Raw genomic sequence first — 22,991 nt, 5'->3', positions numbered from 1 at the left:
CCCCGGAGGCCTCTTCCACCAGAGACACTGGCCATTATTTCTGAGCTCCAGTCCGTCAGCTTGTGCTGCAGAGACCCTGGGATCGGCATCACCAAGTTGAGTAAGGAATCTACACGCATTAGTCGGATATTTCTTTCAATTGCTCCTTTTCAACAGGAAACAGAAGTAAGGCAAGCTTCTCTCCCATGGTACACGAGTCTGGCCTTTGCAAAACTAAACTTCTCCCACCCTAACTCACCACCTTACATAAGCCCTAAGATCTGGGAAACAGATCGGAAGTTGGCTGTTTCTATTTCACCCCCTTTCGTTTCATCTTTTCTTTAAAATAAATGAACCTGGATGTGGACAAACATATTTGTAGCAGAAACTTGCACACTGGGACAGGGTCATGCGCTCCACACTCCTTAGTTATTTTTATTCACTTAAGAGCATCAGAAAAAGCACAGGAGGCCCTCAGGACATGCAAATTAAATGTGGCAGCTGAAATTGGCGTCTTTGGGAGCAGCTGAAGCAAGCTGGCACCCACCAGGCAAAGCATTTCAAAGGAATTGAGGCTGCTGTCGCCAAATGAAGGAACACCTGGCAGGCTGGGGGGACAGTTAAAAGGAAGCAAGTCCTCTCTCTTTAGAGCCAAGCTCTGCACACTGCCCTCCAACTAAAGAAAATTAGGAGGTGGGTTCGCTTATCCAAAGGCCTTCAATGTGGATGATCGTTTTTTCTTCCGTGAAGACCGATGTTTAGAGAAAATCCTCTGGCAGGCTGATGGCAATCTTGTTTGTACCAGAGCAATAGAGCTCTTGGTCATAAATATGCGAAGCATAATGAAAAGATTACGGCTCAGTGGCTGGGGTGCAAATTGGTCTGGGTTGTTTACTGCCTGAGGAATGCCTTCCCTCCACCCTTCTCTTCCAGTGCAATCCCACACACAGAGGAGAATCTACAAAGGCAAATACCTTTTCAAGTCCCGTTCCTCTGCTTCCCAGAGCTTGCCCCACTGTGGACCTGACTCTGTGGACGTGAAGATCCACACCCACACGAGAAGGGCAAGGTGGAAGGAAGGCAGTTAAAGAAATAGGTTTCCTGGTCCAGGACTGGCCAGTCTGTTGGGGGCCTCAACTAGTACTGTACAATTTTGGCCTCACACAGAGAGGGTTGGTATTGGACTAACCATGAATTAGGGTTGGCTTCAGTGATCTCTGAGAGATAAGAGGAGAACGCTAAAGTTTCCCAGTGTCCATGCTGGCCTGGATGTACATCTTTAGGCTAAATCTGTTCTAGAAGAGGGTTATTGAATGGGTGACTAAATCCCAGGCTGGAATTCTGGTTTTGTCTTTACCGAGTCCTGGATCCTTGGGCAAGTGACTTGTCTTCTTTCTCCACACCAGCTTCCTCTGTCCTGTGAAGTAAAAATGAGCTAAGAACACAGAGCATCATGTCTGAGCCATGGGATGTGCTTAGTCAATGGTGACTGTCACCCGAGCATCAGACACAGGAGTGCTGGAGAGGGAGGAACGGTCTTTCACGGCACTGTCTGTCCCTGGCTTCCCAGGAGCCCGAGTTTACTTAAAATCTGTTTCCTACCTTAGCTCTGCTGAAGCCTCTGGTTCCAGTCTCCCATCAACCTGGGCCTGCTACTACCTGCTGCCATTCTTATGCCAGATCTTAGTGTTCACCACTCTGGCTTCATGCACAGCTTAGGATTTTAATCCTTCTCTTCTTCTGCCTTGTCACTTTCCTTGAGAAAATAACACCATGCACTAAAGCACTGAAATGAGTCAGAAGAGTTTTCTTGTTTGATTCAGTTAGGTTTTTAATCTTTGCATTTGATCCCAGGCTTTTCCTCCTCCAGGTCGATGAGGCAATTTACACGTGGATGCTTAGCTTGTTTCTGTAAAAGCCAGGTCTAGAATTTAGTCTCCTAACCATGAGAGAGATAAAAGGAAGAGAATTCTATCAGGGCCCTGGCCAGAATCAGTGGTGCACTGGAACTGAGTTATATGAGAGCTTGATGGAAGGACTATTGACAAAGATGAGGGCAGGGTATAGGGGACCCACAGGGGATAAGGCAGTAGCCCAGAGCAAGTAACAATGGGAATGTTAGCACCTGCAAACCAAAAAGGGTCAGGAAAGGGGGCTGTTACCAGAAGTAGATTCACAGAACTGTGCAGAAGGGGGCTGTCTGATAGAAGCCATGACCCTCTCAGCCAAGGGATTCAGCCTTGGCAGCCTCACAAGAAGAGAGCAAGGGGAACAGTGACCTCAGCCTCACTCTCCTCCTTCCTCTGCTTCTCCTTCCTGGCTTAATCTGTCCCAGAGCTGGAAGGGAAGAGATCCATGTGGTAATCCCTACTGGCTAGCCTCCTTTCTGGCGGGCAGAGGGCATGGTGAAGAAGAGCACTTTAGTCAAACAGAAGACAAGAAGCTTGTGTGTTAGGGAGGTGGGAGTGGGGACCAGTAATGTACAAAAGAGCTGCACTGATCTCAGAAAGTATAAACTCTGGACACTTTTGTCAGCGGGCCCTCACTCTCTCAACCTACAACCTCCTGCTGCTAAGTCGCTTCAGTCGTGTTTGACTCTGTGCGACCCCATAGATGGCAGCCCACCAGGCTCCCCTGTCCCTGGGATTCTCCAACCTCCTAATTCCTACTAATTTCTCTCTCTCTCTCTAGCAAAATATCCAGTTTCCATGGAAGTATTTCTTCTTTTAACTAGAGTAATCACAACAAACAAAACACCGTAAAGCAATAATATCATGAGACTTGCAGTAAGAAAGAAGCTTACTGTTTCTTTCATATCATTCCTCTCCCTCTGGAAAGCTGAGGCATGTGGATGCATCTGCCTCCACCACCTTATTCCTCCCAGGCCCCTCTGTGAAGGAAGGAGACACGATGCTTACAGCCTCTTAATGCTTTCAGGACACGCTCAGTTACTTTCTCTTTGTGGCCACTATCTAGTCAATCAGGCTCACTGACGCCAACATTTTCCTCCTTGCCTTCATCAAAACATTAGTCTGATGTCCCATGCCTTAGAGACCAAGTTTTTCCAGAAAACTACTAAACTAACTTGTAAATGAGATTTTGGGGTCCAACAGTACTTTCTGTAATATCTTTTTATTCCAACTTTTTCCCCTATCTTTCCACCTCAGAGCTTGTAACATTTAGCTGTCCTGTGTCTGGGGTTAACAGTGAAGAGCAGGGACTTCTCTCTGGTCTCACGGTTTCACTCCGTTGACTGAAGATTAAAATCCTTATATGGAAGTTTTCCTTAGATTGGATTCCCTGGTAACAGGTTCTCAGGCAGAGAGCTGCATGTAGAAATCTTACTGGGAAAGAGTCTTGGGAGATGTGCGTGTAAGGACCCGGACAGGGCAGAACTGGGGAAGCAGAGCTGAGTCACACAAGCCTTAGTCATTTCAACGGACACTCTAGAGCTGGGATGGCCCTTCAGAGATGTCTTACTGAGGCAAATATGACAACCTTGGCATTCTCACATCAGCCAGTCATTGGTCACTAGCTGTCTCTGGGAGAGAGGATAACCTTAGGAGAAGTGGTTCTCTGGAGCCAAGGACAATTCTTCATGAGCCATGTAGCTATGACCTGTCAGCATACCTGAGATATATAATATGTATAATAGTCCTATATATATATATATATATTATATATATATATATGTGGCATATAATATTAGGACTATTATATACCATTTATATACTAGTCCTAACACCTGAGTCATGAGTATGCTGTTCCTGAGAGGACTGTTGAGAGTCCTGCAGCATCCTCTTTAGGCTGCTCAGATAGTCTTGCAGCTAATAGTAATTTTGCCCCATCTGGAAAAACCATCTCCAGGATTCTTATTATCTTGTTTCTTGTAAAGACGGGATGAACAATAGCCCTACAGCTGCAGTTGACCTCATATTCATAGTTGACACTCTGGTCCGTATCTTCTACCACTCACCTTAGGTCTCTCCCAACCTCAGGCAACACGTCCGCCTGTCTAGGTAGGCCAGCTTGGGGTCCTAAACCCTCTTTGCTGAGTTACCAAGACCTACTCAGGCTGTGGCTGCTACCTGTGCATAAAGCACTAAATCTAGGAATGGGAACACTGAAAGACATCCATCCAAGACCCTGAAGGCAAGAAAGGCAAAGCCGTGTCTGGGACGTGTGTCAATCCTGGTCAAGATACACTGCCCCTCTACCTAGAGTGGAGAAGATTCAAAAGAATTGATTTGATACCAAACTACTGATTGGTCTATTTGAGTGAGGGTGCCAAATTAGAGACCAGCATTATGCTGTGTTACAGGCAGGTTGGATGGACACTCAACAGCATCATTAGCTAAACCAGCTTTTGTAAGTATGCTGCTGTGCCAATGCTTGAGCCTTCATTTCTGCCATCATGGCAGCTCTATTCATGTTGTCGTTGTTGTTCAGTCACTCAGTTGCATCTAACTCTCTGTGATCCCATGGACTGTAGCATGCCGGGCTTCCCTGTCCTTCACCATCTCCCAGAGTTTGCTCAAACTCATGTTCATTGAGTCAGTGATGCCATCCAATCATCTCATCCTCTGTCATCCCCTTCTCCTCCTCCCTTCAATCTTTCCCAGCATCAAGGTCTTTTCAAATGAGCCAGCTCTTTGCAACAAGTGGCCAAGCTATTGGAGCTTCAGCTTCAGCATCAGTCCTTTCAGTGAATATTCAGAATTGATTTCCTTTAGGATGGACTGGTTTGATCTCCTTGAAGTACAAGGGACTCTCAAGAGTCTTCTCCAGCACCACAGTACAAAAGCATCAATTCTTCAGCACTTAGCCTTCTTTATGGTTCAACTCTCACATCTATACATGACTATTGAAAAAGCCATAACTTTGATTAGATGGACCTTTGTCAGCAATGTGATATCTGCTTTTTAATATGCTGTCTAGGTTGGTCATAGCTTTTCTTCCAAGTAGCACGTGTTTTTAATTTCATGGCTGCAGTCACCATCTGCAGTGATTTTGGAGCCGAGAAAATAAAGTCTGTCACTCTTTCCATCGTTTCCCCATCTATTTGCAGTGAAGTGATGGGACCAGATGCCATGATCTTAGTTTTCTGAATGTTGAGTTTTAAGCCAGTTTTTTCTCTCTCCTCTTTCACTTTCATCAAGTGACTCTTTAGTTCCTCTTCACTTTCTGCCATAAAGGTGGTGTCATCTGCATATCTGAAGTTACTGATATTTCTCCCGGCAATCTTGATTCTGGCTTGTACTTCATCCAGTCTGTCAGTTCGCATGATGTACTCTGCATTTAAGTTAAATAAACAGGGTGATAATATACAGCCTTGACATACTCTTTTCCCAATTTGGAACCAGTCCATTGTTCCATGTCTGGTCCTAACTGTTGACCTGTGTACAGGTTTCTCAGGAGGCAGGTAAGGTAATTGGGTATTCCCATCTCTTTAAGAATTTTCCACAGTTTGTTGTGATCCACAGAGTCAAAGATTTTGCGTAGTCAATGAAGCAGATGTTGGCAATTTGATCTCTGCTTCCTCTACCTTTTCTAAATTCAGCTTGAATATCTGGAAGTTCTCGGTTCATGTACTGTTGAAGCCTAGTTTGGAGATTGTTGAGCGTTACTTTGCTAGCATTTGAGTTGAGTACAATTGCACGGTAGTTTGAATATTCACTCTACGCATGAGTCCATTATATAAGCACTGGGTCGAAGAGAACAGAGGCTGTCTGACATCTACTAACTGAGTCACTTCATTATTTAGTGCGTCTTCGTCAATGTATGCTATCTGGTGGTGCCACCTCCACGAGCCCATCCAAGTGCCTCTTCCCCAGACCTCTTTGTCCCACATCTTTCAATTATTCTCTTATGAGGCCCTGGCACACTAGCCAGGCTATCAGCCACATGCTCTACTCCTAAGAACCATGCCAGATAGCAACTGTTTTAGGTGGGATGCCCTGGAAATCAAGCTTTGAGACAGAGTGCAGAAGATTTATTTTGGAGTGCACTCAGGAAATATATCTTTAAGGAATTGATCAAGCAGACCTAGGAGGAGGGCAAATTGAAACAAGGAAGGAAGATCTTTTTATCCTCATATTAGTTAGTCATTGGCCATAGGCTGCCCCAGTTAGGGGGTCATAATCTTAGATGAGACATATCTTCAGCTGAGAGCAATTCCTAGTGAGAGATTTAACTGTGTGGTCAAGAGACAATATTTCTCAGTCACTCAATCATGTCTGACTCTTTGTGACCCTGTGGACTGTAGCCCACCAGGCCCTGCTGTCCATGGAATTTTCTAGGCAAGAATACCGGAGTGGGTTGCCATTTCCTACTCCATGGGAACTTCCTGACCCAGGGATTGAACCCACATCTTCAGGCTCTCCTGTGTCTTCTGCATTGGCAGGCAGATTCTTTACCACTGTGCCACTTGGGAAGCCCTCTGGTGACTTGGAGATGATTATCTTAGTCCTGAAGAAGCAATCTTGGTAGTGAATCATAGTAGCCACTAGAGTGCTAGACCATAAGTTTGTTCTAAATCAGGTTCAAGTTTTATTTATTTCTATTACCCAAAACTTAATGGCTTAAAACAATGAACATTTATTATCACACAGTTTCTGTGGATCAGGGATTTAGGGGTAGTTAATGATCTGGTCCTGGTTCAGGGTTTCTCACAGGTTGTAAAGAAGATGTGGGCTGAGGCTACAGTCACCTGAAGGCTTGACTGGGGCTGGAGAATCCACTTTCATGATGAGTCACTAATATCTCTAGCACATCGGTGGTGGGTGTTGGCAAGAAGCCTCAATTCCTGGCCACATGAACCTTTCCATAATGCTGCTATGAGAGTCCTCGTAACAGCAGCTGATCGATCTGTGGGCATGTGAACCAAGAGAGAGCAATGCAGAAGCCCTAATGTCTTCTATGACCCAGTCTCAACAGTGAGACACTGTCACTTCTCCAAATCCTTTATAATCACATTGTCCCTATTCATTATGGAACGAGACTATACAAGGGCATGCATACCAGAAAGCAAAGACCACTGGACTGAGGTCATCTTGGAGACTTCGCTTACAACAAAGAGGTTCACAGATCTAGAAGTCTTGAACCAAGGGCCCGTCTAGCAAATGCTTATGTCATTTTAATATTAACTCATTGTCTAAGGGAGGTGGAGGTAAAGCGCTATAAATATCCAGAACTTGAAGGTGGTTGGAAACCATCATGTCCCTCCCTGCTACATTGTTTAATAAAGTACACGTAAGAATGTTTCCAGAAAGCAATCCATCACTGTAATAATCTTCTATTGCTGCAGATTATGCCAACATTTAAAATATTTTACTGCTCTAGGAATAAGTTGGAAAAATCATATCATTGTGCTCAAAGGACTTGTGCCAAAAATTGTATCCCTTCTGATTAGGATCTTCTCATATTTTCCAGGATTCTGTAGAAAAGCTCATATATCATCATCTTGTAAATCTAAACACTAAATAGTGGTCTTATGACTATTTTACACTTTTATTCAATACAAAGTAAAAGGTGATTATGCTCACAAATAACTATTAAGGCCTGCTAGCTGGCGCTCCAAAGGTAAACAGCTAAACTTGGCTTGAGGGACACTACAAAGAAATAAAAATACATGGTTCCTGCTCTTAGAGACATTGGCATTGTATGAGGGACATAGCAAAAACCCATCATGATGTCATAAGAACTAAACAGATGTAGAAACCAAACTGGAAACTTCCACAGAAATAAAATCTTAGCAAAGGTCTCTCTGGCCTCCACTGATCAACAAAAAGTTTCCTAACCCAGAAATAAGCTCAATTTGAAAAGAGAAGAGCAAGTGATGAAATGGAAGTGATGAGAGGAAGGGTCAGTAATCCACACTGCCCATCACCTTAGTAGCCCAAAGGAGTCAACATGAGCTATAAATGGAAGGTTGCCTCCAAGATGCCCTCTCTACCCACCAGATCACACCACATCCCTTTGACTGAGGGATGCCCTTTTGCCCAAGGCTGTAATTCATTTCCATGACTACTAGGAAGACCAGAACAAACACATTCCTCCCCACCGGAATGACATTTATTTCGTAGGTAGAAAATCAATATCCTTTATTTTGTGGAAATGTGTACAATTGGTTTGGAAGCATTGCACTCAGTTCTGATAGGAAAAGTCTACATGGTCTGAACTTAGTTGACATGCTAGGCTTGGAATCAAGTGGGCTGAGACCTTTCACTTACTTACTCACCCATCCAACAAATTTATTCATGCAGGGACCATGTTAGGCAAGGAGAACATAGAGCTTAAAAGAATAAATAAATAAGTAAAAGAATATCTGTTTTAAGATCTTCAAACTGTAAAGGGAGAATAGACAAATAGATATTAATTGATATATCCTGTGATAGAAATGTGTGATGAGCTTTGGAAGAAAAATCTTAGAAATTATTAGGTAAAGATAGGGAAGAAAGACAAGAGGAGATGATTGGAAGGCATCATAACTCAATGGACAAGAGTTTGATAAACTCTGGGAGATAGTGAAGGACATCGAAGCCTGGTGTGCTGCAGTCCACAGGATCACAGTCAGGCATGACTAAGCGATTGAACAACAGCAAAAGGCTAGAAAATGTGCTCTAAGCAAATGAGACAACATTCTCTAGGACACGAAAACCAGAAAGAACAGGACTTGTTCAGTTAATTTCAAGCTCCGGCTGAACTTTAGGAAACTTGTGGGGAACGGGTAAGAGACAAACTTGACACTAAACTGATCAGGAGAGATTTGGTGAACCCAGGCTAAGAGTAAGAATTTATCCTGAAGGTAATTGAGAGCTTCTGAAGGATACTAAGTGGAATGAAGTGATTATATTTGCTTTAAAAGATCACTCTGGGAACAGCAAAGAAGAAGGATAAGAATGGATACGAATGGATCCCCAGGGAGCCCCCACATTTACGAGGGAAAACACAGCCAAGAGGATAACCAAGAAGCAGTAGCCGAAAGATTAAGAAGAAATCCAGGCAGTGGGGTTGTGTGAACTAGAAGGAGAGTGTCTCAAGAAGTGGGGAGAGAAAAGTGTCCAATGCTGTAGAGAGGACAAGGAAGGCGAGGTTGTCCATTAGAGTAGCAACAAGGAAGCCACTAGAGAGAGAGGAATTTTGTGAAGCAGGAATAGGTAGATTGTGGGTTAAGGGGGAAATGAGAGTGAGGAAGAGGAGACAGAGAGGACCACTTTTTAAAAATCCTGGCTCTGAAGGGATGAAGTTCCCTCTTTGGAGGAAACATGTGAGGCAAGGATTTTATTCTTTTTGTAAAAAAAAGATCAGGGAGATTTGAGCAGATCCCCATGTGAGTAAAAGTTATAGGAAAGAGAGCAGGTAAATAAAGGGGAAATTTCCAGAATATGTGGGAAGGAACAAGAGGTAGGGCATGGTTGGAGGGCTTTGCCTGAGACCAAAGATACTTCTTTTTGGTCTAATGAGAGGGCAGGGGGAAGGATGGTGGTGATGACCTGGAGAGGGCTGCCTTTGATGCTTCTGCTTCTCTCTGTGAAGGTGAGAGGAAGGTCTCTGCTAGGAGGGTAGGGGCAGGCATTGGGAGGCTTGAAGACCTGGAGACAGGTAGAGCAGTTGGAAATAGGCGCTGTGAAGAGTAGGAGAGAGAACCTGTCCACCTAAACTCGGAAGAATTCTTGTTAAAAGTGTATGGCAAAACCAATACAATATTGTAAAGTAATTAGCCTCCAATTAAAATAAATACATTTATATTAAAAAAAAAAGTGGCAGGCTTCTTTCATCTGATATGGAAGGAAAGAGAAAGTCTGATGCTGTGAGATTCTGTGATGTCAGACAATCCAGGTCAATTCCCAGCCTTCCTTCTTCCTTGTGTGAATTTTCTCTGAGGTTCCTGCCATGTTAGCGCTCAGTTCTATTTCTTTTCTTACTCCTTAAAAAAAAAAAATAAAACTAACTATACATCAACAAACTGGCAGTGTGTCATAACTGAGGGGAGATGGCACTTCCTCTCTCTGAGCCTGAAAAAACAAAGTGATTCAGCTTCTGGTGTATTAATTAGAGCCTGGTTTACTTCCATGAAAATAGAATCTATTGTGCCATCTTTATATATTTAAACCTTCTGTGACAACAATTTCTGGAACATATCCAGAGCAAAGCTCTGGCAAGGCCCTCAGTCTACTACAACGCTTATTTTCTGAATGTGTTAGACAATTGCACTCAATTTAGTATGCATTTATGAAGCACCATCTGTGTACCTGCAACTATCTCATAAAATCTAGATAAATTTTTCCTGTTTTATTTGGGGCATGAATAACAACTTTGTGTGTCTCTTTTGTGGAAAATTTTATAACCACAGCAATGGTGTAACTCTTAAAAGTTTATTTTTGACCATTCTCTCTTCCAAAATTCTTCAATGATTTAAAAACAATGCAAGAAAACACACACAAACTCCAAGCCCTCCTCCAGCTAATTACTGCTCACTCTGACACCCCAAGGACTGAGATCAAAGGAGAGGCTTGAAGATGAGATCAGTGCATGAGAATGGGGAAGAAAATAATAAACTCAAGTTCCCCAACTAATCATTCCTCTGAAACAAAACTCATGTCTCTTTGGCCTTGTTTTTGTTATGGGAAACACAGAATCCCTGGGCAAGGGAGGCCTTTCCTTTGTCTTGATCTTGGGTCATTCCCACTGAGACCTCGGGAAACACCCCCCAATAACTATTACTATTCAATTTGGAGAGCCAGACACCCTGACATGGTGGGAAGTTGTGGCAATTGCTTGGCTTTTGCATCCAGCTGTTACTCATTTTAATTATATTGGGGGAAGAAGCATGCAGCTTCCAGCCCAAGGGGCAGTCATGGTGCTGCCTTCAATCCAGGGCAGGGTTGAAGAATGGGCTCTTCACTTTTCTCTTTCTGACGACCTGAGTTCAACTGTTCAAGACCCACACTCTTTCAAAACATTTTACATTGGCAGCCATACTCCAAATCATGTATCTAGTCATCTGTTGAGTTTAATGTCTGTATTTCTATGAAACTTAACCCACCAAGAAGATGGCCTCAGGTATCGTTTCTTTACTCCTGTTTCCCCAGTACCTAGAACAGTGCCAGGCACAGGTAAGTGCTCAGTAAGTATTTGCTGAACTAATTAAATGAGAATTAAACTTGAAGATCTCATGTTGATACTCTTTCCACAATCATATATTCCCATAGGTGGGAAGAAGGTGAGAATGGTGGGGACCTTGATTCCTGAGCATCTGAAAACCATGAGGTTCCCAGCTTAGATGATGGAAGAAAGTTTTCTGTCTCCTGAAATCCATGGCTACAAGTGCGGGCACTGTTGTAACTCCTACTTCTTCCAGATGAGGCTGAAGAGATCAATGGGTGACGGTCCATTCACTTTCATGGGATGAATGATTGGTATTTTGGGTAATGCCAGCAGCCTTGAAGAACCACACATTTTTAGGGCTACAAGATCATTGATCTAGGCCAATTTCCTGAATCATAGAGTCCTTTGAGTTACTTTTTAAAATAGTTTAACCTATGGAATCCATATATATTTCTAAAATCAAACCATTTGACTCTTACTGGGATAATCATATACGTTATTTTCAAGTGGGATATTGAGTGACTGAAAGGGGAGATTAATAATTACACTGGACCAAAGGCATAATTAGAGACTTTTCTATAAGAGCCAAGGTGACTATGTGCTTCCTTAGTAAGTGGGATTTATTTATAGGACTTTTAGAAACATGAGATCCATGGAGAGAAAATCATATTAAAATGGTGTGATGAAGCCTTTAAGAAGTCTTTCTTCTGCTTTTGGGCACAGTTTTTCGCAAGTTACTCCAAGCTGGAAAGACTGATCTTCAGTCACTGCTGGAAACCTCTCCTACCTCAACAAGGTGCTCAATACTCACACTTTCTCTCCACATAAATCATGCGAGCTTGATGTGAAGACAGAAACACCAGCTATGAGCAACTGGGAACAACCTTTTTTGCCCTTGAGCCAAATAATTCCAAGGCCCTTACATCAGTTTCCTTCTTATGTTATTTTCCAGTCTCTTTATCAGATTTCCTGGTCTCCTCCATGCCTTTTCATTCAATACCCAGAGTCAAGCCCAGTGTTGCAGGAAGTTATCTGGTTGACATGATTTCTAACTGTACCATAGCTGTGGTTCTCAGCCTCTGTGATGGGTTAACATTCCTCTCTGAACATTCCTGTAAGAATTTAAAGCCCATCAGGGCTACTTGTTAGGCGTCAACCATGCTGTCATCACTCAGACAACAACAGCTTGTTCTGAAATAATATTTTAGTAACGAGCTACCACAAAGATCTCCAGCTTGTCTAAACAATAGATATGAATGACTTTGCTAATATGGCGACTTTCCTAGGGCTTTTCCTTTCCTAGGGCTTTTGCACAGAAGAAAGTAGTGACCAGGCACTCAAATGCCACGAACAATGCTGAGAACGTGGGAACTGCCTCCTGCTCCTGGGACAGTCAGTGTCCTGGAGGCTCTCCCTGCAAGAATGGGTTAAATGCATGCACTGTGTCATCCTTGATTCTTGCCTGGCCGATCCAGGCTCACAGACTCCAAGACTAATGGGGCCTAAATGGCCCCTCCAGATGGGCACAGGTAACCCCCTTCCCTTAAGATGACAAGGCTAGACAGCAGCTTTTTCCTGTTAAGGCAAGTCTTGGAGATGATAGAACAGTGTGTCTCTAAACATCATGGTGACTTTCAGTAAAGTCTTTGCCTCTTTCATCTGATACAATTTCCCCAGAACTGTTCCTATCTCCTAGATCTTTTTCAACATAGTCACTTTAATAAGGCATGAAGAAAAATGAGTTTAACATATCTTTACACTGAAATCTACAAGGGAGGTGAATCAAGGTTTGCACATTTTTATTCAAGCTTCAACAAGCTGCAAAACATTGACTCTTACCTCCACCTCCTTTTTACCAAGTAGATGGGTTCTGGAAAAGTTTTGGGAGAGTTTAACTATCCCAAAGACCCAGGGGAGTTTGTTATTTAAATGATTCTCTGAAGAAATATTTTTGTAAAAACAAGAATTCCTCATTTCAGCCCTTTTTCTTTCTTTCTTTGATGTTTTGAAAATTATATTTTCAGATATCGTGGCTGTGCAAAGTGAAGATGGAACAAAGTCTGGAGTTTACACTAAAATATGATTGCTGTTAGGCCAGAGGATGTGGAGGTATTTCTTTCTTTTACATGGACTCTCCTTCTGTAGAGGTTTCCCTTCTTCTCTGCCTGCCACCCGCTTCCATGCTCGATTCAAATCCAAGACTGACTTTCTCAGATGGAAGATGATTGTTCCAGAACCCACACAGTAAGGATCATCTTCATTATGTGCCTTGCTCTCTTTCTTGGCTTCTTTGGGCAGATGTCTGAAAACCGGTCTCTACTTGGTCAATCACACAAACTGGAAGTACATTTTTGTCCTGTCATTGACTGATAGCTTATTCCTGACAGCAAGAATAACCCCAGATGTCGTCAGAAATTGAAATCATGAGGCCTTCCTCTGTAGAGGTTTCAAATGGGGCCGAGAAGAAACGGGCTTCATGCTTGAGGGGAGTGCCATCTTCAGAAACGAGTCTCTCACTCAGAAATATCTGGTGTTCATCTGGCAGTAAACTAGCAATCGCGAGGAACTCCAGCAAATGCTGATGGCTCTTCATTTTACATTCTTATTCTCTGACAGACCTGGTCCAGGCAGTCTCCCCAGCTTGAGTGAACCAGAGTCATGGGGGTTTCTGTATTTGCCTATAAGTTAAAGTGTATTTCCTCCCCCCACCCTTCCTTCACTTGTTTCCTTCCTTTCTTTCTTCCGTCTTTCTTCCTTCCTCTCTCTCTCTTCTTTCCTTCTTTCTTCCTTTCGTTCTTTGTACTTTTTTGGAAGAGAAAATTGTGGACGATGGACAATGAATAGAAAGGGACTACAGTCCTTGAACTTTGAGATTGCATAAAGTACTGCATTTCAGACTCTTTTGTTGAGGTCAGTTTTCATTCCAATCCTCCCAAGAAGGCAGTGCCAAAGAATGCTCAAGTTACTGCACAATTGCACTAACTCTATTAGCCTTTGCCCTGCTTTACTCTGTACTCCAAGGCCAAATTTGCCTGTTACTCCAGGTGTTTCTTGAATTCCTACTTTTGCACTCCAATCCCCTATAATGAGAAGGACATCATTTTGGGGTGTTAGTTCTAGAAGGTCTTGTAAGTCTTCATAGAACTGTTTAACTTCGGCTTCTTCAGCATTATTGGTCGGGGCATAGACTTGGATTACTGTGGTACTGAATGGTTTGTCTTGGAAACGAACAGAGATCATTCTGTCGTTTTTGAGATTGCATCCAAGTACTGCATTTTGGGCTCTTTTGTTGAGGTCAATTTTCATTCCAATCCCAAAGAAAGGCAATGCTCAAACTACTGCACAATTGCACTCATCTCACATGCTAGTAAAGTAATGCTCAAAATTCTCCAAGCCAGGCTTCAACAGTACATGAACCATGAACTTCCAGATGTTCAAGCTGGTTTTAGAAAATGCAGAGGAGCCAGAGATCAAATTGCCAACATCCTCTGGATCATTGAAAAAGCAAGAGAGTTCCAGAAAAACATCTATTTCTGCTTTATTGACTCTGCCAAAGCCTTTGACTGTGTGGATCACAACAACTGTAGAAAATTCTGAAAGAGATGGGAATACCAGACCACCTGACCTGCCTCTTGAGAAATTTGTATGCAGGTCAGGAAGCAACAGTTAGAGCTGGACATGGAACAACAGACTGGTTCCAAATAGGGAAAGGAGTACATCAAGGCTGTATATTGTCACCCTATTTATTTAACTTATATGCAGAGTACATCATGAGAAATGCTGGACTGGATGAAGCATAAGCTGGAATCAAGATTGCCGGGACAAATATCAATAACCTCAGAAATGCAGATGACACCACCCTTATGGCAGAAAGTGAAGAGGAACTAAAGAGTCTCTTAATGAAAGTGAAAGAGGAGAGTGAAAAAGTTGGCTTAATGATCAACATTCAGAAAACTAAGATCATGGCATCTGGTCCCATCACTTCATGGTAAATAGATGGGGAAACAATTGCAGAATTTAGTTTTTTGGGCTCCAGAATCACTGCAGATGGTGACTGCAGCCATGAAATTAAAAGATGCTTGCTCCTTGGAAGAAAAGTCATGGCCAACCTAGACAGCATATTAAAAAGCAGAGACATTACTTTGTCAACCAAGGTCTGTTGTCAAGGCTATGGTTTTTCCAGTAATCATGTATGGATGTGAGAGTTGGACTATAAAGAAAACTGAGCACCGAAGAATTGATGCTTTTGAACTGTGGTATTGGAGAAGACTTTTGAGAGTCCCTTGGACTGCAAGGAGATCAAACCAGTCCATCCTAAGGGAACTCAGTCCTGAATATTCATTGGAAGGACTGATGCTGAGGCTGAAACTCCAATACTTTGGCCACCTGATGCAAAGAGCTGGCTTATTTGAAAAGACCCTGATGCTGGGAAAGATTGAAGGCGAGAGGAGAAGGGGACAACAGAGGATGAGATGGCTGGATGGCATCACTGACTTGATGGATGTGAGTCTGAGTGAACTCCGGGAGTTGGTGATGGACAGGGAGGCCTGGTGTGTTGCGGTTCATGGGGTCGCAAAAAGTCGGACACGACTGAGCGACTGAAGTGAACTGAAAGCAGACAGAAAGAAATCAGGTTCATTTTGACATCCTTGAGCCACTGGATTGAACTTTACTTGAAACCAAACCTACAACTAGATTTTTCAGTTATGATGAGCCAGTACATGCCTTTCAGTTGAAGTGAGTTGGTTTCTTATATACACAACCCAAATGTTACCAATTTAGAAAATCCACATCTTTGACTAAATGAAACAATGTGGGATAACACACACACACACACACACACACACACACACACACACACACACAGAAAGAGCACTTGGTCTCTGCACAATGGACATCACACAATACACAATGTGTGAGACATGTGGAGAACACACAATATGTGAGACATGCTCTTAAGGTGATAGTCTAATTGTAAAATAAAATCAATGCATGTGTTAAGTATTAGAAAATAATATGCAAATGGCATTCACTGCTACCAGATGTTGTGGTTTCAGGGAGGGGGTCAGTCTATGAAAGAGAATTAGAGGCTTCGTGGACGAGTGAGACTTAGGCGCATGTTGGAAGGAGTTGGATGAAGAAGAGAAAAACAAGAGGAGAAATGTGAGCCAAGAGACCCTGTGATCTAAGGCATCTTTAAAGGAGTGTGACCCTCAAAGCTATAACCTCCATCAGTTTGCTTTATATACTATTCAGCATGGTTTCTGGTGATGCAATAATAATAAGCTGAAACTGACCCTTTGCTAAAGAAAACCAATATAAGCTTTTTCTGGGCACACTTCATCATTTTCTCATGTGCAAAAGTCTGGGTGAAATTCAGCTGTCTAGGCTCTTCTCTCTCAGCTCCCTGCATAATTTCTGCCTCTGAGTTACAGGAAATTTCTTTCTGAAAAGCCATTTGGAGACAGATTGTAATATAATGCTCTTGAACATTCCACTCTAACAATCGATAAAGGCAGCACTCCCTGCAGAAATAATCAAACACAGGATGGAATCTAATATGCACAGAGCTGAGATTTTAACTCAAGAAGCTCACGGATCCTTTGCTCGAAGCTGTGGCCCAAATTTGTTTTCCTGTCTTTGTCTTATATTTTTATGTATTTTTAAGGTCAAGCTTTTTGAAGTAGCTTATAGTTATTTTATTCTATTTTAGTGGTTCAAGGCTGCCACGAAGGTCAAATCTACGTAAAAATAAGCATGCTGGCAACCAGCAAAGAGCCTGTTATTCTAGGAAGAAATAACAGGGCCATCATGACCCTGGGTCCCCTGCACGCCCTCCTCACACTCTCCTTTTGACTCTTAAAGGAAGAGGCTGAATGCTCATAGCCAGTATGTGTCAAGCAAGCCAGAACTGCTTTCTTGGAGAAGATAAGCTTTTCTAGTAAAGAGCCATCCTGTCCATACTGAATCACCATGGGGTTGGGGATGGGAGATTGTGTGGGGACATCACTTTCATTCTATTCACTGGATTAGAACAAGATGAAAAGCAGTGTTTCTCGTTTCTTCTCTTCTCACCATGGTTATATTCAAGTTCCCTTTCTGAAACTGTCCTCTGAGGATATGTCCCACAATCATCAGATCAATGTTCTGAGCTTGTGCTTAAAACCACGTTTTGTATGTACATCCATGCTCAGCCATGTCTGACTCTCTAACCCCATGGACTGTAACCCGCCAGACTCCTCTGGCCGTGGGATTTCCCAGGCAAGAATACTGGAGTGGGTTGCCATTTCCTCCTCCAGTGTATCTTCCTGACCCAGGGATCGAACCTACATCTCCTGTGTCTCCTGCAATGGTAGGCGGGTTCTTTACCAATGAGCCACCTGGGAACCTTTGGAGGATGCTTAAGGTGTCTTAAACAATAAAGAGTCATAAATGACGACACCCTCTGCATAAGATTTAAAGAACTCATTCTCACTTCGATGACTGTTTTTATAGAAAATCTGAAGTAACTTATAGTAATGAAAGAAATAGGATCCTTTGACTATTCCACAGCTCAAGGCAGCATTCAGAGCTTTGTTCAAGGGGTTTTGGTGTTGCCAAATATATAAATATTTATTGCCAAATAAATATAATTTATCAAACGGATGTTACTTTTCTCATCTTTTCATCTGTGCTCACCCATGCCTGCCTCCATCGCTGCCACCTACATATTTATATAATTATAGAATTAAGAAGAGGACAGTGACTTCAGATCTCTGTATGATGAACTGGGGTCAGGATTGTTCAAGAATTCAATGACAATGCAAGGATTTATTCTCTTGGATGTAGGTATATTGAAAAAGTGTTATTTGCTCCAGGCCATTGAAAGGCCAGTACGTCTTCAAAAGTATTAAATACACTAAAAACCCAAGAGTGGTCCAGAAAAGAGGACTCCCTCTAAATCCTTACCATGGTTAATCAGGAAGAGAACACAGTGAATTGTTATTCAGCAGTGAAGAGGAATGGACTGTTGATACTTTGTACAACAATTGATGAATCTCAAAATAATTATGATCAATGAAAGTGACTAGATTACATTTACACAAATTTCCAGAAAATGTAAACTAATCTACAGTGATAGAAAGCAGAGCAGGAATTGCCTGAGGTAGGGAGGAAATGCAAGTAAGGGCACAAGAAAACTTTTCAAGCTGAATCATATCATCATTATATTAATTGCAAACTAAAATATTGGCACTTGCCATCCACCCGTACAAGGATGAAATCATGAGCTGCTATAGCTACTAACTTCAGTACCCCCGGACTGGTGCTTAGGGTGGAGATCAGGACGGAGACACTGCGCTCTGAGAAAAAACTGGCAGAACAGGCCTTCAGATAGCTAGACATTTTCAGGAAAAGGTTTTATGAGCCCAATTCTTGCGTTTCTAGGAAAGCACTAAACCATTGACAGTGACAACTGCTCTTCGTGACCAGCAGCAAGCCTCTGCCACAACGTGTGCCTGAGTGCACGCACCCACCTTCACTAAAACCGTACGTGTCACCGACCTTCCCCTGCCTCTTCAGGGCAGTTTCTCAGAGCAGTCTGGAATGCTGTCTCCCACGCTATAGTCCTAATAAATAAGTAAATATGAATAAATAAAACCTATAAGTAAAACAGCTCACAACCCTTATATTCCACATTTTTGTTACAGTTGACAAATTGTGGAGATGTTTTCACAGGTGTATTCATACCTCAAACTGTATCAAACTATACACTTTACATGTGTGCAGTTTATTGTTCGGTATCTCAATAAAGCTGTTTTTGAAACTCAATGATAGAATAAATAGACAATGGGGAATGGAGGAAGAGAGAAAAATGTGAGGGAATATTTTTCCTAGCACAGCCCAAACATTTATTTTGGGGTGCAGCTCCTTCTAGTTTCAACCTAATGTCTCAAAAGTGAGTTCTTATCTTGATGTGTGTGCTTAGTCACTCAGTCGTATCTGACTCTTTGTGACCTTATGGACTGTAGCCCGCCAGGCTCCTCTGTCCATGGAACTCTCCAGGCAAGAATACTGGAGTGGGTTGCTATGCCCTCCTCCAGGGGATCATCCCAACTCAGAGATGGAACCCAGGTTTCCCACATTGTAGGTGGATTCTTTACCATTTGAGCCACCAGGGAAGCCCAAGAATACCAGAGTGGGTAGCCTATCCCTTATCCAGGGGATCTTCCCAACCCCGGAACTGAACAGGGTTCTCCTGCATTGCAGGTGGATTCTTTACCAACTGAACTACCAGGGAAGCCCCTTGTTTTGATAGTTTGCTTTATGTTTCCAGAGAAGAATTACATCTAAACCACAGCAAGTGGTTTACGAGATAAACCACTTGTAACTAACCAACTTAGTTCAACATCTAAGGAAATCTCTTTTGGATATATATCTCATCACCTACACATTGTGTGTACATTAATAATATCTTTCTTCTGGATACTTAATCCTCCTTATTGGTTACCATAAGATGTTTTTTTTTTTTTTTTAACTTTTAATTGAAGGATAATTGCCTTACAGAATTTTATTGTATTCTGTCAAACCTCAACATGAATCAGCCATTGGTATACATATATCCCCTCCCTTTTGAACCTCCCTCCTATCTTCCTCCCCACCCCACCCCTCTAGGTTGATACAGAGCCCCTATTTGAGTTTCCTGAGCCATACAGCAAATTCCCATTGGCTATCTATTTTACACATGGTACTGTAAGTTTCCATGTTACTTTCTCCATACATCTCACCCTCTCCTCCCCTCTCCCTATGTCTATTAGTCTATTCTCTATGTCTGTTTCTCCACTGCTGCCCTGTAAAATTCTTCAGTACCATTTTTCCAGATTCCATATGTATTTGTTAGAATACAGTATTTATCTTTCTCTTTCTGACTCACTTCACTCTGTATAAAAGGTTCTAAGTTCCTCCACCTCATTAGAACTGACTCAAATGTGTTCCTTTTATGGCTGAGTAATATTCCATCGTGTATATATACCACACCATAAGAGTTTTGATGGGAAAGGTTCTACAACTCTCAGTCCTCAAATAATACATGTAATTGTGGGAAAATAAATGAGCATCTGGATGATTTACTTGGGTCTTCAAGAAAATCTGTGGCAGGAAAGAAAAAGATAAACACAGACAGAAGACAAGTAACAAGCACATCCAACGAAAGGCCCTTGATAGGATCATTGTTCAATCAAGTCAACTGTAAATAGACTTCTTTGGGACAACTAGAAGGCTTTAGGTATGAGTGTGTGGGAAATGATATTAATGAATTCTGTGAGAGAGAAAACGGCATGCCTACACATGAAAATATCTATAATGCTTAGAGTTGTGGATAGAAGTATTAAGGGGAGATACTACTGAGGTTTGGGATTGGTTTTAAAATCCTTTTGCAGAGAAAAGTGGGGAAAGCATGGAGCAACTGAGGCAAAACTCAACTGTCAAATCTGGGTGATGGCATTGGACGATTAAGTTAACTGTTCTTTTCACTTTTGCATATATTTGGATTTTTCAAAATGAGAAATGTTTAAAGACTTAGTTAAAGGATTCATCACATTTAGAATGAGGAGAGGGGGCATGAAGCATTTGGTGTTGTTGTTCAGTCATTCAGTTGTGTCCGACTCTTTGTGACTCCATGGACTATAGCCCATCAGGCTCCCCTGTCCTTTCCTATCTCCTGGAGTTTGCTCAAATTCATGTCCATTGAGTCAGTGATGCTATCTAACCATCTCATCCTCTGCTGCCCCCTGCTCCTTTTGCCTTCAATTTTTTAAAGATTTTGTTAAAGGACTTGTTACATTTAGAAAGAGGAGAGGGGCATGAATCATAGTGATGACCAAAGAAGAAAGGAAAGAACTGACCTGCAAATGAGCAGGTGGCTTGGGAGGAGGGAGTGGTGACTGGTGGCTGTGGAGCTTCCTCAGATCTATTTCTGGAATAGAAATAAAGCATGCCTGAGCAACCTTAGGAAAAAATGGAGTAAGTGCCCAACCTCCCAGGTGTGTGTGAGGGTTAATGGCCTTTTCTGCAGCCCCAGTGGATGCCCCGAACTATTCAAGGGCCTCATATTCTCCCAAGTGTCCTTATGAGCTCCTGGATCAGATGACAGAAGGCCAGCCCCCACATTCTGCTCCTGTCCCCAGTGAGGTTGATTTTCCAGGAGCCACTTAATCTCCGAAACACTACCATTTTCTCTGATGCCTTTGAAGTTGGAAATCCATCTCTCCATCTCAGAGCTATTTATCCCTTGCGGTCCTCCTCCCAATGACACCACAGACAAGGACCAGGCGACAAGAAAAAGTGAGATGACCCCAAACAAGGTCTCCTTCTACATTTACAGGGCAAACCATGACTTTTCTCAAGGCCCACAAATTATAGGGAAGGAAAGGGTGGAAAAATCCAGAGGAAAAAAAAAAAACAACACCTAACCATACCACCCGTAAAAACATGCCAGATGGGAGGGGAAGATGTCTATAATTCTACTGGTTTTCAAATGGATTTATTTAGTTCAGTCATTTATGAAACAAACTCCAGAAATTCCAGGCATCTCTCCTAAACAAAAGAACCACTAATGTTTGCTTCTGGTCAGCATGTAAAACTTGGTGAAAACCCAAATGTTAGACATAGCTTCCCAAGGAAGCTCAGATCTTAGATATGGAGGGCCTGCCACGTACTTTCTTATCTAGCTGTCAGAGTTCAAGCCAGAGTTACCAACAGCTGGAAGAACCTCCAGGAGATACTCTTCCTACCTATGTCAAGGGGAAACTTCCTCCAGGACGGTCACCAAAACAGAAGTAAAGGTAATTATTTAAACCACAGCACTGCTAAGATGTTCTTGCTGCCCTGAGGCCCTCAAAGCAATCTTGATTCAGACTGTCTAGATTTTACAATGTTATCAGCCGTCAACAGATTTCAACCTTCCTTGAAAGTGCTTCCAATTGTTTCAGTGGCTAACGCAACCTAAATCAACACTGGACATAGCAAAGAAAACAAACCACTTATAAACGTTCCCATACCTGCCAAAACTGGAAAGCTATAAATAGGGGGTAGCAAACACTGTTCAAAAATATTTCTCAGGGAGAAAACAGGCGGAAAAGAGGGAATAATTTTCAAAGAAGGGTTTTTTAAAAAAGTTAGTTCATTTTGCAACTTGGAATTTCTGTGGCCATAAGGAAGGGAGGAAAACGTAACAGCCATGATGGTATGTTTCCTACACCCAAATTTGAATCAGTTCTAATGAGGTGGATGAAACTGGAGCCTATTATACAGAGTGAAGTAAGCCAGAAAGAAAAACACCAATACAGTATACTAATGCATATATATGGAATTTAGAAAGATGGTAACAATAACCCTGTATACGAGACAGCAAAAGAGACACTGATGTATAGAACAGTCTTATGGACTCTGTGGGAGAGGGAGAGGGTGGGAAGATTTGGGAGAATGGCATTGAAACATGTATAATATCATGTATAATGAAACGAGTCGCCAGTCCAGGTTCGATGCACGATACTGGATGCTTGGGGCTGGTGCACTGTGACGACCCAGAGAGATGATATGGGGAGGGAGGAGAGAGGAGGGTTCAGGATGGGGAACACATGTATACCTGTGGCGGATTCATTTTGATATTTGGCAAAACTAATACAATATTGTAAAGTTTAAAAATAAAATAAAATTTTAAAAAAATCAGCTTGATCGAAGCAATTACATTGTATACAGTCTCAATAGAGTGTTTCATTTAGTTTGTCATTTCTCCTATTGCTTCTGAGAGAGAGAAAAATTTTTTCCATACCTTTATCAGCCTTTTCGGAGAAGGCAATGGCACCCCACTCCAGTACTCTTGCCTGTAAAATCCCATGGACGCAGGAGCCTGGTAGGCTGCAGTC

General features: G+C 42.3%; 1 long non-coding RNA gene across 1 annotated transcript in view; it reads right to left on the bottom strand.

The window, feature by feature from the left end:
- Positions 1-386: 386 nt before the first annotated feature.
- Positions 387-22,991, bottom strand: part of LOC139178013 (uncharacterized) — a 50,565-nt gene continuing 27,960 nt past the window's right edge. Inside the window, exon 5 of the long non-coding RNA XR_011562442.1 lies at positions 387-18,695. This is a non-coding gene — a long non-coding RNA (uncharacterized lncRNA). The remainder of the gene's footprint in view (positions 18,696-22,991) is intronic.

Source organism: Bos indicus, chromosome 20 (assembly GCF_029378745.1).
Source record: "Bos indicus isolate NIAB-ARS_2022 breed Sahiwal x Tharparkar chromosome 20, NIAB-ARS_B.indTharparkar_mat_pri_1.0, whole genome shotgun sequence".
Taxonomy (NCBI): Eukaryota; Metazoa; Chordata; class Mammalia; order Artiodactyla; family Bovidae; genus Bos; species Bos indicus.
Note: the sequence above shows the minus strand (reverse complement) of the source record. Positions and strands in the feature narration are given on the sequence as shown.